Below are 23,431 nucleotides of genomic sequence, written 5' to 3'. Positions count from 1 at the left end.
CAGTGTCTATACGCTTTTCAGGCTTCAATTGGCAGGCCCACGGAGAGGTCAGGATCTAGTGCAAAGTCAGGACCTTAGGCGGGTCACGTCGTGGGGAGGCCGAAACCACACTCCTCCTGCCAGTAGCGAAACCCCTGCGTGTTCTACCGGATTGCTGAGGGGTAAGTTCCACCTGTACCCAGTTTGGGTCAGAGATCGGATCTGTATCCAGGAAGGAGAATAGGTTGGGCAGATCTTCTGGAGCTCTGAGATTTTTTAATGATTACGTGGAAGAGATGTCTCCAATTATAAGACGCGCCACAGTCATGAATCTTTAGTAGGAGGGGTTAAAGTAATCTCCTCATATATAAAGTGCGGGAAGACACATCTGGAAACAACCGGATCACAGCGTTCTCAAATGTTATTTGACCCTAATCTGTAGCTTTCTGTAAGATAAGTTTCTTTTTGGTATAATAATGCAACCGGCATAAGACATCTCTAGGACCTCCTGCTGTTGTAGCTTGAGCCTTGTAACCCTGTGCACATGATCCACTGTGAAAGTAGCATCTGTTGGTCTGTGTGTTACTAAATTAAAAATGGCCTTTACTCTTTGTAGTAGGTTATCTTGTGCGCCGCGCTCCGGCAGCCCCTTTACCCTCAGGTTATTCCTGCGCCCCAGGTTCTCTTGATCATCAAGGAGAAGTGTCAGGGATTGCAATTGATGTCTAGGTTGCACTGACTCTGCTTCAAGTCTGGTTACTTGCATAGTTAAGGCCACAATGGCTTCCTCACTCAACCTAGCATGAGTAGATAGGGCCGTGATGTCTTCTCTGACTGCTTCTATGGCCTGCTGCTGTGCAGCTTCAATCCTCTGAACCACTGCATCTAAGTCTTGTTTGGATGGAAAGACTTGAATAAGGCTCCTTAATAACTGTAGCTTTGATTGTACAATGGCATAGCTATAAATAGCATGTCGCCCCGGGAGATTGGCAATACAGGAGAATTCTCTTATGGGAGACGTAGGGCCAATATCACCTACCCCTGGCTCTGAGGTAGAGTTAGTCCCGGGATCTTTCTTGCGCATGCAAGCGGTCGGTGCCATGTTGTCCCTCTGTGTGGGCTGTGGTGCCGGAGCGTGCGGTCTGAAGAACCGGTCTATACCCGGTGTGGAGAATGCCAAACGTGTCAGCAGTTGATGAGGGGTGTCCATAGGGTTACCCTGGTGTCTGGACAGCCACGTGGGCTATGAGTAACCTTTTAAGCGGCAGTCTGGTGGTCTGTGGCATGGAGCTCCAGAGAAGCACGTCCTCACTCCGCCATAGCTAAGCCACCCAATGACACTTATTCTGCTTCCAGAAATAGTTTTAGAACAGGCCACCTGACGTAACCTGGCAGGTAACTGACAGATTTAATTTCACCCAGGAGAGCAGTGGATAGTGGTGGATTATTGGCATACAATGACTCATTGTGCGCCAGTGATCAAAAGAGTATGTTGAGGCAATAATAAAGTCTTGTTACAAGCCTGTTGCTCTTGAGGAAATCTGCTGCAGAGGTTAAAGGGGGCTAAACCAAGGTGTTGGTGATATTGAAGGATCTTGTAGTTACCTCTGGGGCCAACTTCCTAATACTGTTGTCTGAGGTGATCTCAGGGATATTCTTGGTGTTGGTGAGGTGCAGTAGAAATCAGGCAACGGAAGACAAGGTTGGCAACAGTTACCTTACTCGAACATCTACAATCTTTTGAAGAGTCACTGTTTTTAATTTTTTTTTGCAGAAATCAATAGTCCAGGTGATTTTAAGAAACTTTGTAATTGGGTTTATTAGGCAAATATGCCATTATCTGCATTACAAGGCTTTTCCCAGGTCCCCCCTCCTCTCCTTACTGTCATCCACTGCTCAGAATCAGGAAATCTCAATCAGGCGGGTCCTGTCTGTGCTATAGAGAGGGGAGGTGGGAGGAGAGATGAGTGACATGAGTCGGCAGCAGAGAGTAGAGAACAAAGGATTACACAACAGGGAGCCCGCTGAAAGATCTATTCAGAGGTCAGAGAGGTCAGTGGTGACATAGAGAGGAGAGACCCTGGTGATGTAGCTGTAAATTAACTCTTTTTTGTCCTGTTTTGGAGCCTCATTTTCTCTCCTCCATAGACAACAATGAAGACAGGGGGGAGAGCTTCAAACTGCTTTTTCATGATTAAAAATGCATTTTTCGGCTAATAAACCCAATTACAAAGTTTCTTAAAATTGCCTGAACTTTTGATTTCTGCAAAAAAAATTTTTAATGACAGTGACAATTTAACTGTGGAGTAACTGCCGCCCCGAGATCGATCACTTAACATGACAGCACTCTGAATCAACCCATCTCTCAAACAATGAAATAAACATACATCAACATTCACATAAATATGTAATACAGGTTCCAGGCAAGGCCCTGCCTTAGGGATTTAAAGTGACACTGTCACCCCCTTTTTGCATTCAGATTTCTCTACACAGGTGTAATGGGTAAATTTTGCAGTTTTCATTCCTTATTTTACATCATATGTCATGGTGCTTGTTCAAGTAAAAAGCGATCTTTTATCAACTTCAGGTCGTGATAAGCGGGCGGGGCTTCATGACATGGACACCACTTAGCCCTGCCCACAGTGCCACCGTTGGTCCACCCCTTCATGACGTCATCAACACTTATGCCCCGCCCCTCGACACCCATTGGTATGGACCGACCTGGAGGGGCTGGGGCCAATGGTGGCACTGTGGTGGCAATCTGCAGTTGATAAAAGATCACTTTATACTTGAACAGCAGCATGATGTATGAGATAAAATAAGGTGTGAAAACTGCTAAATTTACCCATTACACCTGTGTACAGAGAAAGCACAAAGGGGGTGACAGTGTAACTTTAACTTCAGTATGCTGCAAGTTCCCCCTGTAAAATAAGCCATCCTTTGCAACTGGCTGGGATGTGGATGGATCCTGGAACCTAACATATTCTTATAAATATAATATGTTATACATAAACACTAATAGTAATAAGTGCTCTTAATTGTATTTATCTCTTAAATACAAGTCTCTTAAATACCTCATATGCAATATAATAGCAGCATAGGTGAATATTCCCAAATTTAATGTAATAGTCTTAAATATCACAATAAATAGAAACATAACTTATAAAGTAAGATGGGCTTCTGCCCAATGGGAAACATTCTTTAACCCTTTGCCGCAAAATGATGTTTCCCAAACCTCATGCTTTCCCTGCCCCCATCCCCCCCCAAGTCCCTAAGTGAGATCGGGCAGCAGGAGGAGGCTGTGTCACACAGGCCCCTCCTGCTGCCTCTGCCTGGAGGGAAGCCGCGTGACCGCAGAGTCTATGGGGAGATTTGTGTCCTCCCGCTGATTGGGCGGCTGGAGGAGGCTGTGGCACGACTTTACTATAGTAACCCAGATGCTTCCCGTTGCGTCTGGGTTACTATGATATACAACTATCAGGTCCCTGCACTGAGGCAGGGGTCTGATAGTTTGAATGAGCAGTCAGTGTGTAACATCGACTGCTCATTCAGTATACATATACACTGATCATGTGTTATAATGCATTAGGCTATGTTCACACTACGTAAAATAACACCTGATTATACCGCCTGATTAATGCCATAACAAATAAATAAAAATCTAGCCAAAATGAAAATTTTTTGGTTAATCCCGCCCCCTAAAAAATATAGAAAAGCTATCAATACGACACATGTACCCAAAAGGTGTACCACTAAAAACTTCAGTTTATGCTGCAAAAAAAAAAGCCCTCACATAACTCCATTGGCGAAAAAATTTAAACAGTACAGGTCTTACAATATGCAAGACACAAACAGTATTTATAGTATAAATGCCATAAACTATAACAAAAGCTATATTACATGGATATCACTGTAAGCTTACCGACCTGATGAATAAAGATAACATGTCATATGTGACGTATAGTAAACGGCGAACAAAACAATGCTGCTAAATTGTGTTTTTTTATTCGTACCACCTCATAAAATTTTTTATAAATAATGATCAGGGTGTCACATGTCCCCCCGAATGGTACTGATGGGAACGTCAAGTTGTCTTACACAAATATTTTGGCACTGCAAGGCCTCTGTGAAATAAGAAAAGACCCCCAAAAATACACAAGGCTTCTGTCATGTCTGCGGCCTGTGGTTGAGTCAGGGGACGCACTGCGGCCACATATGGGGGATTTCTAGAAACATTGGAATAAGGAAAATAAATATTGACCAACCCAAACTTTTGAAAAGTTTCAAACTTCATACAAAGTAGTGTCATGCTATCACCATGATCATGCATGTTATTCATAATGAGGTACCTGGAGTTTGTGTGTCCATTCATGCATTATAAAGGATAGCCACCTGGAAACAGGTCAGGGATCTTGTATGCAGAAAAAGAAGTAGGATGATACAGCAACCATTACGTTAAAAGCTTGAGCTTTATTTAGGGAAATCCTAAATGTGTCTGTATTTATTTGTATGTATATGCATGTATGTGTAACTCCTCTACTTAGCCTGCCCTGCTCCTTCTGCAAAAAATCAAAACAGAACAATACCACTTGCTTTGCTTGCTTTCCCCCTTTTACATGGCTCAATATAGTGCCATTCAAAGATGCAAACAAGCGTGAGATCAGCACTCATCTGCAGTGCCTTTAGAGGGCACGATCAATCGTGCGGCCAGGCCACATTCATAATTTCTGTATCGTTCATGTTTAAATGTATTGCTGTCATCTGCAGACCTCCTATTTATGCAGAGAGATGTGCAGCAGCCAATGCATTTTTTTTGCTCCTGTACTGATTGCTCCTTGCTGATAATTGGCCCATTTTAAAAAGGCCTTTAGTGTTAGCAAAAGCAGCAAGGAGGGATAGGAGGATGAACATGGCAGATCAGAGAGTGGTAAGGGGGAAAGCAGTTTTGAAAAAAAAAGGAAAGAAAGAAGACAAATACAGGGCAGGCTAAAGGGAAAGGGAGAAAAGTGTATGAGTGTTATAAGTGTAGAGTGAGGAGAGAACCCACCGTAGAGTTCAGGGGAAGGTGAAATAAGGAGAAATTGTACATACATTATCATAATAGTCTATCAGCACAAGGGAGATATTGTACCCCAGGGCTACAGAAAATGAAACTAGTACAGACATAAAAAAGCTGAGACATTAGAGTCAGTGAAGGCAGCAATCTCCTGGACACACAGAACTCTCATCAACCATTTTTTACCTCAGTAGGAAGATCTCTACTATGTTAGAATTTGGGGCTCAGAAATTTTTTTTTCTTTAAAATATATGAGATAAGAAATAAAGCCCCCAATGCATAGACACACACAGAACTGTAATCCAACAGTTGACTTGAATGGGCCATCTAACTGCCAGAAAATGGAAATGAAAACCTAGTCAATTAGGATACACTTAAATAGACCGGAAAACCCCACCCACAAAAGCATGGTCCATGTGATGGAGAATGGAATAGAGAAAAGACCAGATTCAAGAAGGCTTTAGGGTAAATTCACACGGGCGTCTCGCATAAAAAAACCGCAGCTAATCCGCAGCTAATCCGCACCTAATCCGCAATACACGTATTAATAATAATAAGAATAATAAATGTATTGCGGATTAGCTGTGGATTAGCTGCGGTTTTTTTATGCGAGACGCCCGTGTGAATTTACCCTTACTCTGATTGTATTAAACAAAAGAGTGGCAGGTTTTCCAACAACCTTAAAGTGTACCTGTCATTAAACCTTTCAAAATCGAAACCAAAAGTAGTTCTGGCTCTTTTTTTTTTTTTCTAAAGGAGTCAGAAAACAGGAAGATCAGTGTTTTCCGGGCCATCTGCGCGCTCACAGATAAGTCATGTGACTGATGGAGACATTGAGCAGTGACCAGCACAAATCAGAAAATCTGCCTTCAGGAGACTGGACCTGGATTTCTCATAAATTCAGCTTTGTTTTATAGCACAAAAAATAAAAAATAAAATAATGAATGTATAGTGCAACCTTACTTTATTTCACATCTACTGCTGATTTGGATTTTGAAAGTTATAACGACAGGTACACTTTAAGTTGGAGAAGATTTTCCCATTGTACTGTATTTTCTTAAAAAAAAAAAAAAAAAAAAAAAGCAGAAATAATGTGTTCCAAAACCTTGGATCTGGCCCTCAGGCTTCTCCAAGATATGCATACATATGATTGATTCAACAAAGTGCCATACGCAGCCTATGCATCTCTTGGGGTGTTTAAGTTGTCCACAGCTTAAATGAACAGGGTAGGTGGTATGGGAGTGACCTTTCTACCCTTGCCTTGGTCACTCCCAAAAAGTGTCACCCTAATGGTGCATTCACATGTCGCTCCAGGGCTGCTACATAAAACCAACAGTGGATCTTTATGCCCATCACAACTATGTAGACTTTGGGAAATACACAAATTCAGTGTTGAACTAGATAGTTTTGCACTGAACTTTGTATTACCTGCCCACCCAATAGTACAGAAAGGTGGCTGAAATACAGCTGTGCATCCACTGAAGATTTTAGGCAGCAGAAACCAAAGAGCAACCATTCACGGATGAATGCACAACAAATAAGTACTCCAACAAGGAACAGTCGTGGCACTAACCAGGTGGTAGCAAAAACAAATGTCTTCTTTATTTAATATTCCAACAGGTTACATGGTGCAGGCAAGACAAACAGGCAACAGCTGTTTCACACATATTGTACTTTATCACAGCCCTGACGTGAACACATACCCCCGCCCTAAATAGATGAGATCATTGCTACGTAGAGGTGTGGAAATAGGAATCTTATCAAGGAAATTTGCTGAAAATTTTTTATCTGAAAGCCCCAATAAGCCATACTGGTACTGAATACCTAAGCTACGCAAAAATAAGGAACGCCCTCTGGGGCACCCTATTGTAGCAGGTAGAGGCTTGGTAACTGAACCCCTATCCAAGTACCTAGATTGGGTATTAAGACCCCTGTTAAGTAATGTTACATTATACTTACGTGATACAAAGGAGTTACTCAATATCTTGCAGGACTTTGATTAGAGGCAAGGTCTCTCCCTGGTGAGCATCAACATCGAGAGCCTGTACACGCGCATCCCTCAGGCGTTGATTGCTGAATCAGGGAAATATGGATATGGCACATATTTCATATGTCTGTGAAATGCTATTATTTGTACTTCATCATAATGCCTTCTAGTTCGCTGACTGGAGGTACCGTCAGCGGGCTGGAATGGCGATGGTGACACCGGTCGCCCCAACGTTCGCAAATTTATTTTTAGCGGAGTTGGAGGACGAAATTATTTTTAATGTCCGGAATGTTTTTGCAAGATAGCATTATTCATCAGATATATTAATGACATACTAGTCATGTGGTCAGCGTCCAGGGAGGAATTCCAAAACTTTGTAGAATATATAAATGACAGTCGTTATAATATGACCCTCACATATGAATTGTGAGCGAACAAACTAAATTTTTTAGATGTACAGGTGTGTGAACAGGGCTTACAGATTAGCCGCTACAGAAAACCGACCGCTACGAATATGCTCCTTAATTATAATAGCTATCACCCTATGTAAGTAAAAATGTCAGTGCCGTATGGTCAATTCATTATATTGTGACGTATTAAAATTAGTGACTCCTTGTTCGAAATACAAGCCAAAGCCCTAAGTGAACGTTTGCTATATCGGGGTTACCCTCAGAGCCTAATTACTACTGCATGGGAGAAAGCACGTAGCTTGTCCCGATTATCGTTGTTGAAAAATAAAAAACATAAAAAAAACAGAAACACCTAGGTTCGTGTTCACATTTAGACTCACACCCATGGATAAGGCATTAGAATCGCAATATGCAATCACTGGCTGTTACTATAGGGTGATATGGATTTGAGAGGCCTCACTGAACAGTGCCCCATAGTGTTGTTCAGTAGATGTAAAAACCTAAGTGAAAAAATAGTTAGGGGAAGAATCCAGGATAGAGAGGAAAGGAAAAAAGAGGGTATATGGTTAAGTAGATCCAATACTATTAGTGGGAATTTTAAATGTCATCACTGCAATTTTTGTAATTTTTTAAATGATGTGAAAGTAGTACAACTACTGTAGGTGGCACGAGATAGGAGGTGAGAGATCTCATCACATGCAGGACAACACATGTAGTTTACATGATAATATGTCCTTGTGGGTTCTACTATTTAGGCAAAACCATACGCCCCATGTATGTAAGATTTTTCAAACACCTACGGTCTATAAAAACTGGAAAAGGTTGCCCACATGTAATTTCACATGTACACACTGTCCATGCAGGTAATACAGCTGACCTCTGTTTCATGGGCTTACTTCAGGTAAAAAAATCACTGGGTGGTGGAAATCGTTAAACAAAATTTTTACAAAAAGAAACAGATCTGATACTGAGAATGGAGGCACTAGGACCCCTAGGATTGAATGACCGATCAGGGATACATGGGACGTGTTGGTAGTGCTTAGTTTATATAAAAAAAAAGTCTGTAAATGATGCTGGACTGTGCAAATATGATAATACCTTTGCTATATTTGTATATTTTTGTATAATATATATGTTGTTTTTAAATACAGTATGCAAATGAGCAGTGACGTACAGTATCTATTTAAGGGCGGGGGTATGTGTTCACGTCAAGGCTGTGATAAAGCACAATACGTGTGAAACAGCTGTTGCCCGTTTGTCTTGTCTTCACCTGTCTGCACCTGTTGGAATATTAAATAAAGAAGACATTTGTTTTTGCTACCACCTGGTGAGTGCCACGACTATTCCTTGTTGGAGTACTATTACACTGAACTAATTGCTTTGCGTTGAGCACCACCTGGTAGCACTGGTTTGCTGGGATTACATTTACCACTAGCACGCACATTGGTTTACCGGCAGGTCGGGAGTGCCAAGGAACTGCCTTGTGGATTGATTGCACTACAAATAAGGCAAGGTAATCCTTCTTTCAACAACAGATAGCTGCTGGTAGTAGCTATAGAAGTTTCTTATATCATTTTTAGAGGGCATCATCCTCTGATATATATTCCCCATCAAGAACCCTTCCTATAGCTTTAAACCACTCAAGAAATCTCAAGAGCCATTAAAACGTCACACCACAAGTACCCCATCAGGAACCATTGTGTAAGCTCTAAGTATCCTTGTGATATCTTAAAACCCCCAAGAACAATTACTGTCCAGTCACCATGCGTGTCCTGAAAAATGGGAAATGAATGGTAAGATAAGTGCCAGAGTTGAAACCCCATAGCTATAGTTAACAAAAAGGGAAATGTCTCTTTGTGAACCACAGTCATGGGAATGTGTGTCTGAATTTACTATGGGTATTTGCTACAGGAATATCCTAATAATTTAAGGGGAAAAATTGCTTATGTTAAAAAAAGAAAATGATTACTTAAGATGGGTGAATATTTTATTGGGGACTTTACTTTGATGAAGACTTTCAATAGTCCTGGGGGTCCTGGTTATTCCACTCAGTGGGGTGGTGGGACTCCATATGCTTACGCATTGAAGTTGGTCCTCGGTTTGGACCCAAACCCCAACCCACTTTCTGGTCACATGTTAGAGATGACGAAATGTTCTTTACTGCCACCAGGACAGAAGAGCTGCCACACTGCTGATCGCAGTGGGCGTTTTCTTTTGAGCAGGCACACCGGTAGCCTCTTCTTGACTGCTGCGGCAGCTGTGTAGTTCCCATTGAGTGCCTGGGCCTTGCTGATATCTTTTGGCTGCTGCTCTTTTCCTACCCCTTTTCCCTCCTAACCCAGAATCCCTACACAGAACTGGACGCTGGGTCGGCGGCACAAACAGAGCTTCATTCCTGATAATTACACCAAGGATTTAATTTGTGTATGTGGATCCCACATCATCACCTTCTTCATAATCTGGCACAAGCGCATCCTCTACCAATTTCTCCATAGCCATGCAGTACGATCCCATACTTTGGCTATAAGTTGCTGCCGCCTGGCTTTCATGACTGCTCTGGGGCATGTCAACTACGGTTTTCCTAACAATTTCTTGTTACCTCTCGAGATCCTTTAAAGAGGTCCTCCACGTCAGGTGTCTCAGGGTCTAGGGTTTCTGCTAGGCTCAGCAGGAGCTCTCTTGGTGATGGCACTGGCAACTGGAATTGGATCTCAGACACCCAATCATCACTCCCACAAATCTGTATTTAACTGGGACCACCTTCTGTGCCACCTTGGCCGCTGACACTAGCCATACCCTGAGAAAAAAAATATGGCATGCTTGGACATATTTTCTTTGCTTGAAAACTGAACTTAAGTTTTTTTTTTATTGAGATGATAACTTTACACCTTGGTATAATTTGTACTAAACACATAGGGGGAGATTTATCAAAGGGTGTAAAATTTAGACTGGTGCAAACTACCCACAGCAACCAATCACAGCTCAGCTTTAGGCTCTGCTGAAAGGAAAGCTGAGCTGTGATTAGTTGCTGTGAGCAGTTTGCACCAGTCTAAAATTTTACACCCTTTGATAAATCTCCCTCATAGTGACTTGCTATAATGCAGAAACAAGAGGCAAGTCAATTGTTTTGCGCAACCAGTCTCACAAAATCTACCCACAATTCACCCACAATGGACCCTCCTATCCTATCCTCTCTGTCCCTATCTCTCTGTTGTTGTACTTCTCTCTCTCTCTCTCTCTCTATTATTCTTTGCTTTCTCTGCTCTAACTGCCTGCTTCCACCTACTCTTCATTACACACACAGACTGCCCGCCTCCAGGAAATAAACCTTATATGTGCTGACATCACAGTGGGGCAGCTTGCAGGTAATTGGATGGCCACAAGGGATTATGGATAATTCCTTGCTCCTGCCTAGTGACAGCACTGAAAGCTAACATGTGCGGCCACCATGCTTAGTGAATTTTATTAACAAATCGCTGTGAATTTGCTTTGTTAAATGAAGTGAATTGACAGCTAATCTTGCTTTGCCAGATTTGCTTTACTCATCTCTAAACTTTAAACATGTAGAATATGCTAAAAAGGAAAATGTTCATGTTGAATTCAAATATGTCCAAACAATTAAAATTGTCTCTAGCTGGTAAACTTAACACAAGAGTCTTGATCATAGTACATGTGGTCCATACTTTATTTTGAATTTCTTTCTTACTGCTAGTCTAGTAATTCATTCATTTGTTCTCCCAATGCCGGTGTATGCCATAACCAGCATTCTACAACATTTAGAACAAAGGGAATTTCAGATTGCTGTTGTTTGAGACTGCAGTCAACAGCTTATAATAGCAGGATTGATTTTCTCTAAGGTATTGGCTGTTCTGCAGATGAGCATTGCTATTGTGCAAGATCAATCATTTCCTTAGTATTGCATTTCTCACCCATCAAAAATTCTATTTATTTCTTTTTCTTCAGTTAAAAATATGTTTTTCTTAAAGCATACACATGGTCTAAGATAACAGTTAAATAAAGGTTTTATTGTGACAAATAGTATTCACATCTATATCAAACTGACATCTCAAATTTTCCTAATTTTTTTATTATTCCCTTAAAAGAAGACTTCTTCTTATTAAGACATTAGCACTTTAAAGAGGTTTTCCCACCATCGAGATTTCTTACACATCTACACTAGGGTTGTGTATATAAGGACAGATTGTCATTACTCATAAGGGACTTGACTATTCTTTTATGGGCTCATTACTTCTAAACAGGCTTCATGTTTAACATAAACTTATGTCATGGCATTAGATAGTAACAAAAACAAATAGATTTTTTTTTTAACTTCAGGCATATTTTGTGTTTAAATCTCCTTTCTCAGCCACAAGGCCTTTAGTATTCTAATGTGTACTATCAAGTTCTTGTATTGATAAAAACAGCCTGACTCAGTTTCCTCCTAAATAAGTTTATTAGTGGACTTTTTAGTAAAAAAAAAAAAAAAAAAAAAAAAAAAAAAAAAGATATTGCAATAACACACTTGTAGCCAAATGCTGATACTACACTGCTGTCTTTTATGCCTTCTCCTCCAACCAACCTATGCACAGAGTCTGGGGCCAATGGAACCATATTACTTTCAGGAAGCCAGTACAGGACAGGTCTGGTTGGCGGTAGCATTTGTGTTATGGAGTAGGCTGTCATCATAGTATAAATCACTTAGATAGATTCACTGAACACAGAACACTCTGTAGTAGGTACGGGGCTATATTTACAGCTTACACTGCCATAGAAACACAGACTTAATAACCCATCAGGGCAATTCCACAAGTGTCAGAATTTTTTTCATTACACAAATATGCAGCAAACATTGCATGAATTGCATGTGGATTTTGTTGCAGATTTACCATGGATATCATCACTCAAAACAGAAAGTTGTGAAATTAATCAAAAATCGACAAACCAATGGGAGGCTTTTTATTTCAGGTCGCAATCCATGTGGATTCAAACAAAGAAAGATATAGATTTTTTTTCCCGAGACCACATTATGGTGGCAGCAGTTATGTCAATTTTTTTTTTCACTCACTTAAGTGCTGCCCTTCTCAACACTGTTGTCACAGGCATAGAACCGCAAGTGTCAAATGGAAATACAGCTCTTACAATGTGTATAGCACCACTACAAGTATAGGGACCCATATAAGTATATTGTATTTCATCTCCATACGATGGTAAAGTAGTGGGAGCCTTTATTTGATTATAGAAAGTTGTGAAAGAATACAGACAATAATGCAGAGGCAAAGCAGGGATAAAAAAAGGATACAGAATGCAACAGCAGGAAACAACACTTTCATGAAACACTAGACAAGCCAAGAATCTTTGCTTAGACAAGGAGATATGGGTATGGGAGGTATGCCTGATAAACGCGAAGTTCCAAGGTGATGGGGTGCGGGGGGAAGGTGGCTGGGGGACAGGTTTTGGGTGTATGACTTGGCTCTTTAAGAGATCGGGACGGTATGCATGCACTCTATTGACATGACTGGGAAGGAGAGTAGCAGGAGCAGAGAAGGAGAAGCGGGCTGGCATACTGCTATTTAGTAACCTGGTGACTTTGTCTGCCAGGAGGTATTGCTTGCCGACAGAGATAAGCCTTTAGCGATACAAACTGAACATTGACATATGAAATGCAAATTCTGTGACATACATGCTTCACAAAAGCCTGTACTTTTTGTATATAAGTGGTGATGTAGTAGTGTTAACGTTTCGCCACAAGATGTCACTATTGTAAGTATATGCACTTAGTTGATGCACAGCTATAGAACTGAAAGGGTTATTGTTTGTTTGCATGTCACATGGATCTGTAGACCAATGAGTGTGTTTTCTTCTATCCTATGATCTCTCTCTTTACTTTTCTATATGCACTCTTCACCCATACACAGCACACCTCACGAGGGCTATAGATGGGAAGTCACAGGGTTAGACTCTGTAGAGGAAGGTCACAAGCTAGAACGCTCTCTACAGCGGTCCAGTTTGGCCCTGGCCCTCTATAGGTCTCCAGTCTCAGGATCCCTTGACACTGGTAGGGCAATAGGTGGTGCGAAGACCCAAGAGTCAAAACTCAAGCAAAAGTTTTCTCTCTTTCTTCACAAATATTCTTCTACCTAATCCTCCAACATCCCAGCAGAGCATATTACTACTTGGCTTTGGACACTTACGACATCCTCCTCTCTACTTTTCTGATTCTCTACTCTCATCACACAACACAGTCTACATCACTGTACTGCTTAACTATTTGCTTACTGCAGATGTGGATCATAACTTATCAAGTGTCTTATTGAGTGTGAAGTTTTATGTCAATGCTAAGCTGTATGACCTGCTGCACACAAGTATTCTCCAAGTAAAGCAGATCTTATTTATAATAAGGAGACTCTGTGGTTCCTCACTCCGCACCAACACAGTACACTTACATTCCTTGGGACATTTCCACTTTCTGTGGGTGGCAGTGCCAATAGTCCGGATGGGTCACTACTCCACTCCGGACCACCGTGACAACAATCCAAGGGAACCCGCAACAACCCGGCAGGTCACTGACCTCTAAACTAAAAGCAGGTGTGCCACCATACCTGTGTGCCCAACCGGCACTGGCGGCACAACATAACATCTCTGGGCCCCGCTCTGGGTCTCGGCCAACCACCACAGGAGTGACGTCACACTCTACCATCTGGCAAGTGACCAGTCCTTCCTACCTCCATACTACCGGGGGTGGGCACCACACTGACTGCTGCCGCTGCCAATTTCGGGATTAACTCGTCTCAACAGTGACAGTCCCCTCAGCCAATCACTGACTGAGACGGGACACTCCTAGGCCTGTGATTGGCAAAGCAAGTAGTCTCTGCCAAGACGAGTTGACCTCAGAAGTGGTGGAAGCATCAGTCAGTTTTGAGGTAATATTGGGTAGGATCAATTTTAATAATGGCTCCATGTTACTTCAAATTAATAAGGCATATGAAACTGTCCAGATTATGCAGCACATCAAGCACTTTTTATGTGTCCAATAGATTAAATAAATAAATAATTATAAAACGTTTTCTTTTTCACACGTAAGTGTTCCTTGTGCTTGTCCTGAACAATGAAGAAGCTATTCATCCTTCAAATGAGTTATCTCCCAGCACGCGTTTAAATCACCTTCTGACAATTATTATTTCAGGATGTTTGATTGAGGGATGCTCCTGTGAAAAGAAAACCCCACCGGAGAGCGGAAGTCTTCATTAAACTATTTAATTAAGTATTTGTGAAAGGTTAATTCTAGATCACACTTTTTCACTAGCTCAATATAAAACAAACGTTTTGTTCTGAATTATGCATATTTATTATAGGATTACATTGATTTCATCTTGTGATGTCTTATATATTGTTTACGTCTCACTGTGACATATACAAATGAGTCAAGAAACACTACAGAAAGATTCTATCATTCTGTTCTTTGCCACTATAGAGATACTTCAGACTAGACAAAACACAAGGAAAGTTTTTTATTTTGTTCTTGCTTTTGCGGGTTTGGGTTTGAGTCCATCCGAACCTGAACGTTCGGCATTTGATTAGCTGGGGCTGCTGAACTTGGATAAAGCTCTAAGGTTATCTGGAAAACATGGATACAGCCAATGACTATATCCATGTTTTCCACATAACCTTAGGGCTTTATCCAACTTCAGCAGCCACTGCTAATCAAATGCCGAACATTCGGGTTCGGATGGACTCGAGCATGCTCGAGGTTAGCTCATCTCTATATACTGTACCACTAATTAATCGAATTATATGGCCTGGTTTCTAATGTCATACTAAAACATCATTAGAGAAACAACATTTCATTTGTCATTCATGGCAAACAGTTTTTTTTGTTCAATTCACTTTTTTATTGTTTTCAGAATTATATTTATAACAAAGGTCAAAATAAACATAAAATTAGTAGGCAAGTTAAAAGAAAACTTAAAACAAAGATAAAAAAAGATAATATTAACATTGTATATTAACAATAACAAACCATACTTTGATAGAGTAATAGACCAGGAGGGGCAGCCACCTGCTGCAATGTCAGAGGGGGGCACATCCATATATAAAAGGCAAGTACACTTATCATATTTAGGTGGTAATTACCAGAGAAAGTAAATTGAGAATATGAGAATATCTAGAAAGAGGAGAGAAGAGATTCAGCAGGAAGGAGAGGGACAGGGAGGGGGGAGAAGAGAGGGGAGGGGGAGAAGGAAGGAAGTTGAGAGGGGGGGGTGTAGTTGGTGGTGGTGGGGAGGGACCGATGTCTCAATCAAAGATGAGTTAAAGTTTGTTTAGGTATCAACTGCCTAAGAGGGAGATGGAGGGCTTGTTGGGCAAACACTGTGATTTTGTTCTGACTTTTTTTATACTGTATTTCTCAATTTTCTTACATTTTTCAGAGAAGAAAATACATCCTGAGCAACAAATGTGGATATTTAAGACTGCTGTATGGCCACTGGTCCCAGTTTCTCCTAATCAATACAATAAGAATAAAGGAAATTTCAGGGTTAGGCTTTGCTCACGCTGCGTAAGTTTCATAATAATCATGGCCGTTGTTGCCGATTTGCAACAACGGCCGTGATTACTACAGAACTTATGTAGTGCTGCCGTCTATGGAATCCTGGGCGGAGTGTATACACATAGTATCCCTAGCAACGCCATAAAAAACACTGACATGTCAGTTTTCTGCAGCCGCTATTCATTGAATAGCAGAAGCAGAGAACCTGTCAGTGTACACAATGGAGCGTGCGGCTCTGGCTGTATGCTCCATTGTGTGCAGCTGGGGATTCAGATGCGGGCACGCACTGATGCGCCCACATCCGAATTCAGCAACAGTAAAGATCATCCGGCCGGTACTGCAGTACTTCTTCTCTCCGTGACCGGTGTCTTACACCATGTGATCATGGCCTTAAGGTGCAGAATTCTAAATGTTCTTTACTGATCTGTACTAGCAAGTTAAAGGACCATAGTGTTGCATTTTATCATCCTGTTCATATGGATCAATAAAGAGTAGTAGTACAGTGAGTTTAGACTTTCTTTGTTAAATGCATTTTCAAGTCAAGAAGGAAAGAAGGATAATTGTACAATCATACAAGATGTCAAATACAAGGCGCAGCATAAAGACAAAGAACATGTAAATATAGCATAATAACAAAACCTTTACTGTATTTCAAAACAGATTTTAAAGTCCTTTTTACTCTAAAAGGGCTTGAACTGTGGGAGATCTCCTTGAGACACCATGCACCTGTCTTTTCTATTGTTATCCTGTTGTGCAATGCAACTACTGAATATTACAATGGGAATAAAATGGTGTTTTTCAATTAATAGATTTTGCCCATTTGTGTCAACTTACAGTCTTGATGAATGAACAATGTGGCATTATCCATTATTAGTATACTCATATCAACAGATATTGTTTACATTACTGTACATAATGCTGCTAAAATGAATACATGCTAGGTTTTGTTCATATTTGCATTTTAAGTCCCCCTTGGGGGTAGTCTATCACCCTTTCTACAATTTTTAAGGGCAAGAATAGCACAGTCTACATTTTTTTCCTTGCAGTCGAAAATACCAAAATGCTGACAGACCTCAATAAAGTTGATGGATTTTGTTGGAAACAATTTGTAATAAATAATTATAATTTTATTTATATAGCACCAACATATTCCACAGCACTTCACAATTATGAGAATATATACAGTGACAAAAAGAGACATTGCAGAGATGCACACGTAGCCATAAAGTCAAACACAAAAAGCTTACAATCTATGAGGAAAGGGCTGAAGACAAAAGGCAGAAGGGCTTAAAGTGTATCTGTCATTAGAAGAAAACTTTTCATGTGTCACAAAGACATATTTAAAAAACAAGAAGAGAGTGCAACAGCACCTTTTGGAGATACTCCTAATATGGCTGCCAATTTGGAAAGTGGATGCCTGCAATCCTTGGTGTTGGCACTACAGACTTGCGAAGAAAAGGATTCCAAATGCATCCACAGGTAGTAGCAAGTGTGTTTATTCACATAACGGGGTACTAGACAAAGTTGCAACTGTTTGATCTACTGATCTTTACCTTGTACCCTGATGTGTGAATAAATACACTTTCTACTACCTGTGGATGCTGTGGGAATACTTTTCTTCGCATTACACGGAGACATGTTAAATGTTCTAATCGGTTGGGGTCTGAGTGCTTGGACCCATACCGATCGGGAGAACGAACTTTGACATGCCAGAATGCAGCGCCCTCTTTTCTGGCTCTATGTTATGTGACCTGGTCAGTCGCAAATGGGGCCATCTAGGTTGGACAGACACAAAGCAGGGAAAGGAAAAGGTATGTTTTGAGGGCATGTTTAAGGCTGCGTTTATTAGGAATGAGTCTAGCTATGGAGCAGATACAGCTGTCTCAGGGGCAGACACAGACTGCAAAAGGCCCCTGTTCAAAAAATCTGTTTGGGCCCCCATAACCTATTTGTTTCTCCATCTTTCTGTCTTGAAGGCACACATATGTATGCCCGGGTATCCGGTACATGTGTCCTGGTTTCTCTGGAGGGCCCTACAGCGCAGCACAAATGCCAGGGCACACTAAAGGACTGTACTGTAGTCAGGATCGTATTAACAACTGCTGCTGCCCTAGGCACTAAGCCTGAAGACGCACCATCTTCACGCACCGATTGGCCTTACCAGACCTGACCAATACAACCATACCCCCAACCCCCCGGAAAAGACAACAGATTTACTGGCAAGTCTGAACAGGAGGTGGGAGACTAAAAAAATAAAAACCCCAAAAATTGTTTTTTCCTTACCCCTGCTCCTTGGTGCTGCCCCCCTGCAAGGTGCTGCCCTAGGCACTGGACCACGGGTGCCTAGTGGTAAATACGGCCGTGACTGTAGTCTGTGCAGGCCCCAATGTGGGACTGGGGTACCTAATGTACTGTATGTGGCTGCACAGGTGGGACACATGTACTGTATGTGGCTGCACAGGTGGGGACATGTACTGTATGTGGCTGCACAGGTGGGATACATGTACTGTATGTGGCTGCACAGGTGGGAGACATGTACTGTATGTGGCTGCACAGGTGGGATACATGTACTGTATGTGGCTGCACAGGTGGGGACATGTACTGTATGTGGCTGCACAGGTGGGATACATGTACTGTATGTGGCTGCACAGGTGGGGACATGTACTGTATGTGGCTGCACAGTTGGGATACATGTACTGTATGTGGATGCTTAGGGGGGAGATGAAAAAGAAAAACGACCACGCTGCAGTGGGAGGGGGGCACAGTTATTGGCTAAAAAGGCATAAACTTACAATCAAACAACAGCATCTCTGTGCTTTTTCTTACACAGTCCACCCTCTATCTTACAACTTCCAGCAGCCTGACAGACACACTGACAATAATCACTCACTGTCAGAGCTGCTGCTGCTCCTCTTCACAATCCCTCCCTGACAGCCATATCCCTGCAGGATCCCTCCAGACTCTGCTTTCTCCTTCTCACACAAGATATTCTGGACAGTGGAGTACGACAGCATCCAGTCACTAAGTGGCCCCCACAGCAGCAGGGGGCACGCACTTTCCGGGTGCTGATACCGCCTGGGGGGCCCACTACAGACATGAGCCATGCTGAGCTGACACTTTAGAGTCTGAGCTTGGCGGGCCCCTCTGTTGGCCTGGGCCCCTGTGCAGCTGAACAGGCTGCACAAGTGATAAGTCTGCCTCTGAGCTGTGTATAAATACAGCTGTATAATAGTATGAACAAAGAAATGGAAGTAATGAAGAAAGGTTTAAGCAGAGAAATTTACATCTGAATAAATAACTTTGGGCAAAATGCTAACAAAAACTATTATAAAATAGATACCTTTATTTCAAAATTATTGGAAATAAGTAAAAAGGGCAGCACGGTGGTCTAGTGGTTAGCACTGTTGCATTGTACTATTGGAGTTTAGATCTCTTTAAGGAAAACATGTGCAAGGAGTTTGCATATTCTTGCTACGGGATGTATGGGTTTCCTCCAACTCATACAGATACTGGAGGTGAACTTAGATTGTGAGCTGTAATAGGGAATCAATTTTGGCGATGAGAAAATTTCTGAAATGACATCCATTCCTATGTTTAATAAAAGTCTAATCGTATATCTTTGATTTAGAGATTAGTTATTTATGATCTTGTTTTGAAAGTTAAAGGGGTTGTCCAGGGAAAAATGATTTTTTGTATTAGGAAAGGGTTAACCAAGGTTAACCCTTCTCTAATATACTTACCTGTCATTAGATGTCTGCTCTGGGAGATCTCTGGGACGGTCACGTGACTTGCTTGCTTCAGATCTTCTGTCTTCCTGTCATTCTCCGGACCGGAAGCTTCTCCTGTCTCTGCTTCTGGTTCGGTGACGTCAGCTGCACTGAGCTCTTCTGCGCCTGTGCCAGCCTCTCCCTCTTCTTATTGGCTGCAGAGTACTTGAGCCTGATTGGCTACACAGTAGCCTGTGCAGATCAAGCGTGAGGGGGACCTGTGAAGACGGAGGGGCTTGATTTCTGTCAGGCAGGTCCCAGCAGATCACACTCTCGGCAGCAGCACAGGCAGTGTCTCCTCATCCCCAGAGTAAGTCTGAGTCATCCTGAGAGGGGAGAATGCTGTCTGCGCTGCTGCAGTTCGTTCTGTGACAACACTGTTCCCTGACACACAAATCATCTCCTCTGCCGTCCTAACTCCCCCTCCCCCCCTCCCCACACACAGAGAAGCCGTCAGGGGAAACCTTCATGTACATAGAGCTGAAGCAGCTGGGGGGAGGGGAGGAGGTCAGGACAGGGGAGATGATTTCTGTGTGACACAACACTGTTCCCTGACACACAAATCATCTCCTCTGCCGTCCTAACCCCCCCTCCCCCCCTCCCCACACACAGGGGAAACCTTCATGTACATAGAGCTGAAGCAGCTGGGGGGAGCACTCTTGGCAGCAGCAGAAACAGCCACAGATGACTTCTGCACATCTTATTTCTGTGTTTTTTTTCTTTCAAATAGAAATCATCACCACCTGGTGCACCATCCCTTTTCTATTTATTTATTCAGAATTAGATCTATTTTATAGACTATTTCCCTCTTGCTTCATCAGCTTCCCACTATGGTGCAGTGGTAAGTGACAGGTTTACCATGCACACTGACCAGGGTTCACATCCCATCAGTGAACTTTTTTTTTTTTTTTTCCAATTATGACTTGTGCTAGATATTATGGTGATTGTAGTTCCTCTGCAAACAAGAAACACTGAGGGTAATATACAAACAAGATGAATTCTCAAGTCTTCCCATCCTTATAAGCTACTATATATCTTGCAGGAAGTGGTGTTTGTTTACATTCAGAAACAGTGCTCTCTACTGACATCTCTGGCGGAGTCAGGAACTGTCTAGAGCAGCAGCAAGTGCCCATAGAAAACCTCTCCTGCTCAGGACAGTTCCTGACTCCGCCAGAGATGTCAGTAGAGAGCACTGTTTCTGAATGTAAACAAACAACATTTCCTGCAGGACATACAACAGTGTATAAGTATGGGAAGACTTGAGATTTTTAAATAGAAGTAAATTACAAATCTATTTAACTTTCTGATACCAGTTGATTTGAAAGAAAAAAAATTTCGCTGGACAACCCCTTTAAATTTTCATCAACAAGCAAAGAGAACATATTTTGATGCTCAGTAAATGATACATTTTAGGGTCATACAAATAATACAAGTCAGTGTGACTAATTAAAATTAAAATAGATTTGAGGATACTTAAAATGAAAGACACATTTATAAAAAGTAGCGGAAAATTGAAAAATGTAATTTAGGCATCTTTCAAGATGTTATATTAAAGCGCAAAATAAAGACAGTGATGTAACTTTACTGGCAACTAGGTATACGGAACAACATAAAGAGTGGAAAAAAGAGTTTTAAAGTTTTAACCCCTTTGTGCTGCAGCTAGTTTGGGCCTTATAAGAGAAGTCCGGTGATTTAAGAAAAATTTACAGCTGGCAGGGACAAAGGGGAACACAATAAACAATCATTGATTACTTCTCCCTGTGCCCACGATGCGCCACCTGACAGGCTAGTTAACCCCTGCCGGAAGGCATTTTCCCGAGTTCCATTGATGTCATGACTCGGGAAGGGGGGGGGGATGCCTGATGGGTGTCACAGTCTTAGGACATGGGTACTCTAGGCCAGTGCTTCTCAAACTGTGAGGCGGGCCTCACCAGTGATGCACCCCCTAGTTGTTGGTGAGGCCCAGCTGAGGAGCTAGCTTTCACAAAAGTAACTATGATCTGCACAGTCCTTTAGCGGTTTGCAAAAATTTCAGTTTTAGCAACATTATTAATATAGCATTATTATTAATATAGCATTATTAACCCCTTAGTGACCGCCGATACGGCTTTTTACGGCGGTCACTAAGGGTCCTTATTCTGCTGCCATCAGCTTTTTACGGCGATGGCAGAGAATAATGCTACAGGGCCGGGACGGCCCCCACCCCATCCCCCCGACTACCGGAGGTAGCTGAGGGGTTGGGGCAGAGTGTGGGGTCCGTCCCGCCCCCCCCCCTTACCGACGATCGCCGCTATTAACGTTATAGCGGCGACCGTCGGTAAAGGAGATTACCGGTGCTGCCGCCGCCTTTCATCTCCCCCCGCCGTAGATTCACGGCGGGGGGAGATGAAATAAGTGTCCCCCAGACCTCAGATCAGCCCCCCCTAGTAGGGCGATCACTAACCCCCCTCCCCCGGCGGCCATCATTTCCAAGATGGCCGCCGCCATCGCTGTGAACCGACTAATGTCTGTTCACAGCGATGGAAAAGTTCAAATTAATGAAAGCCCCATGCTCTCCGCCACCGGAGGTAGCGGAGAGCATGGGGCAGTCATCGGGGACCCCCCGATTGGGTCCCGGTACAAGCGATCAGCGGTATATACTATATACCGCTGATCGCTTGTACCATGTGCTCCTGGCACTTTTTATCCCCTGTCACCATGAATGATTGGTGACAGGGGATAAAAAGTGATGTCCCCCCACCCCCCAAGTCGCCCCCCACCCCCCCTGTCACCCCCGTCCCCCAGTCACCCCCCCTTCCCCATATACTCACCTGCTCCTGGAGCTCCTTCCTCCTAAACATCCTGGCTGGTTATGAAGTGCGCATGCGCTTCACAACCAGCCAACTCTGAAAATTTAAAGTGACAGAGACCAATTTGGTCTCTGTCACTGAACTATGATTACTGAGATAGAAAATATCACAGTAATCATAGTAATACAGTGAAAATGAATATGTAAAGTACAAAAAGTGACAAACATACAAAAAAATAAAACACACACTTTTTATTATAGTAATAATTGCAGTTTACTCCCAAATTACCCCTAACCCCTCCCCAGATTACCCGTAACCACCGCACGTTGCCCGTAACCACCGCACGTTGCCCGTAACCACCGCACGTTGGCCGTAACCACCGCACGTTGCCCGTAACCACCGCACGTTGCCCGTAACCACCACAAATTGCCAGTGACCCCCTCCCGATTGCCCGTAACCACCCCAAATTACATGTACCCACCCCAGATTACCTATAAGCACTTCAGTTTATCAGTAACAATCCCAGATTGTCTGTAACCCTTCCAGGTTGCACATAACCCCCCCGGGTTCCCCGTAATCATGCCAGATTACATGTAACCCCCCCCAGATTGCACGTAACCATCGCGCGTTGCCTCTGACCATGCCACGATGCCTCTGACCACGCCACGATGCCTCTGACCACGCCACGATGCCTCTGACCACCGCACGTCGCCTCTGACCACCACACGTCACCTCTGACCACCACACGTCGCCTCTGACCACCACACGTCGCCTCTGACCACGCCACGGCGCCTCTGACCACCCCAAATTGCCAATGACCCCCTCCGGTTTGCGGTGCCCATGCCAGATTACAGGTATCCACCCCAGATTGCCTATAAGAACTTCAGTTTATCTGTAA

Source organism: Dendropsophus ebraccatus, chromosome 6, assembly GCF_027789765.1.
Source record: "Dendropsophus ebraccatus isolate aDenEbr1 chromosome 6, aDenEbr1.pat, whole genome shotgun sequence".
Taxonomy (NCBI): Eukaryota; Metazoa; Chordata; class Amphibia; order Anura; family Hylidae; genus Dendropsophus; species Dendropsophus ebraccatus.
The sequence above is the reverse complement of the archived record's forward strand: the minus strand, read 5'-3'. Positions refer to the sequence as shown.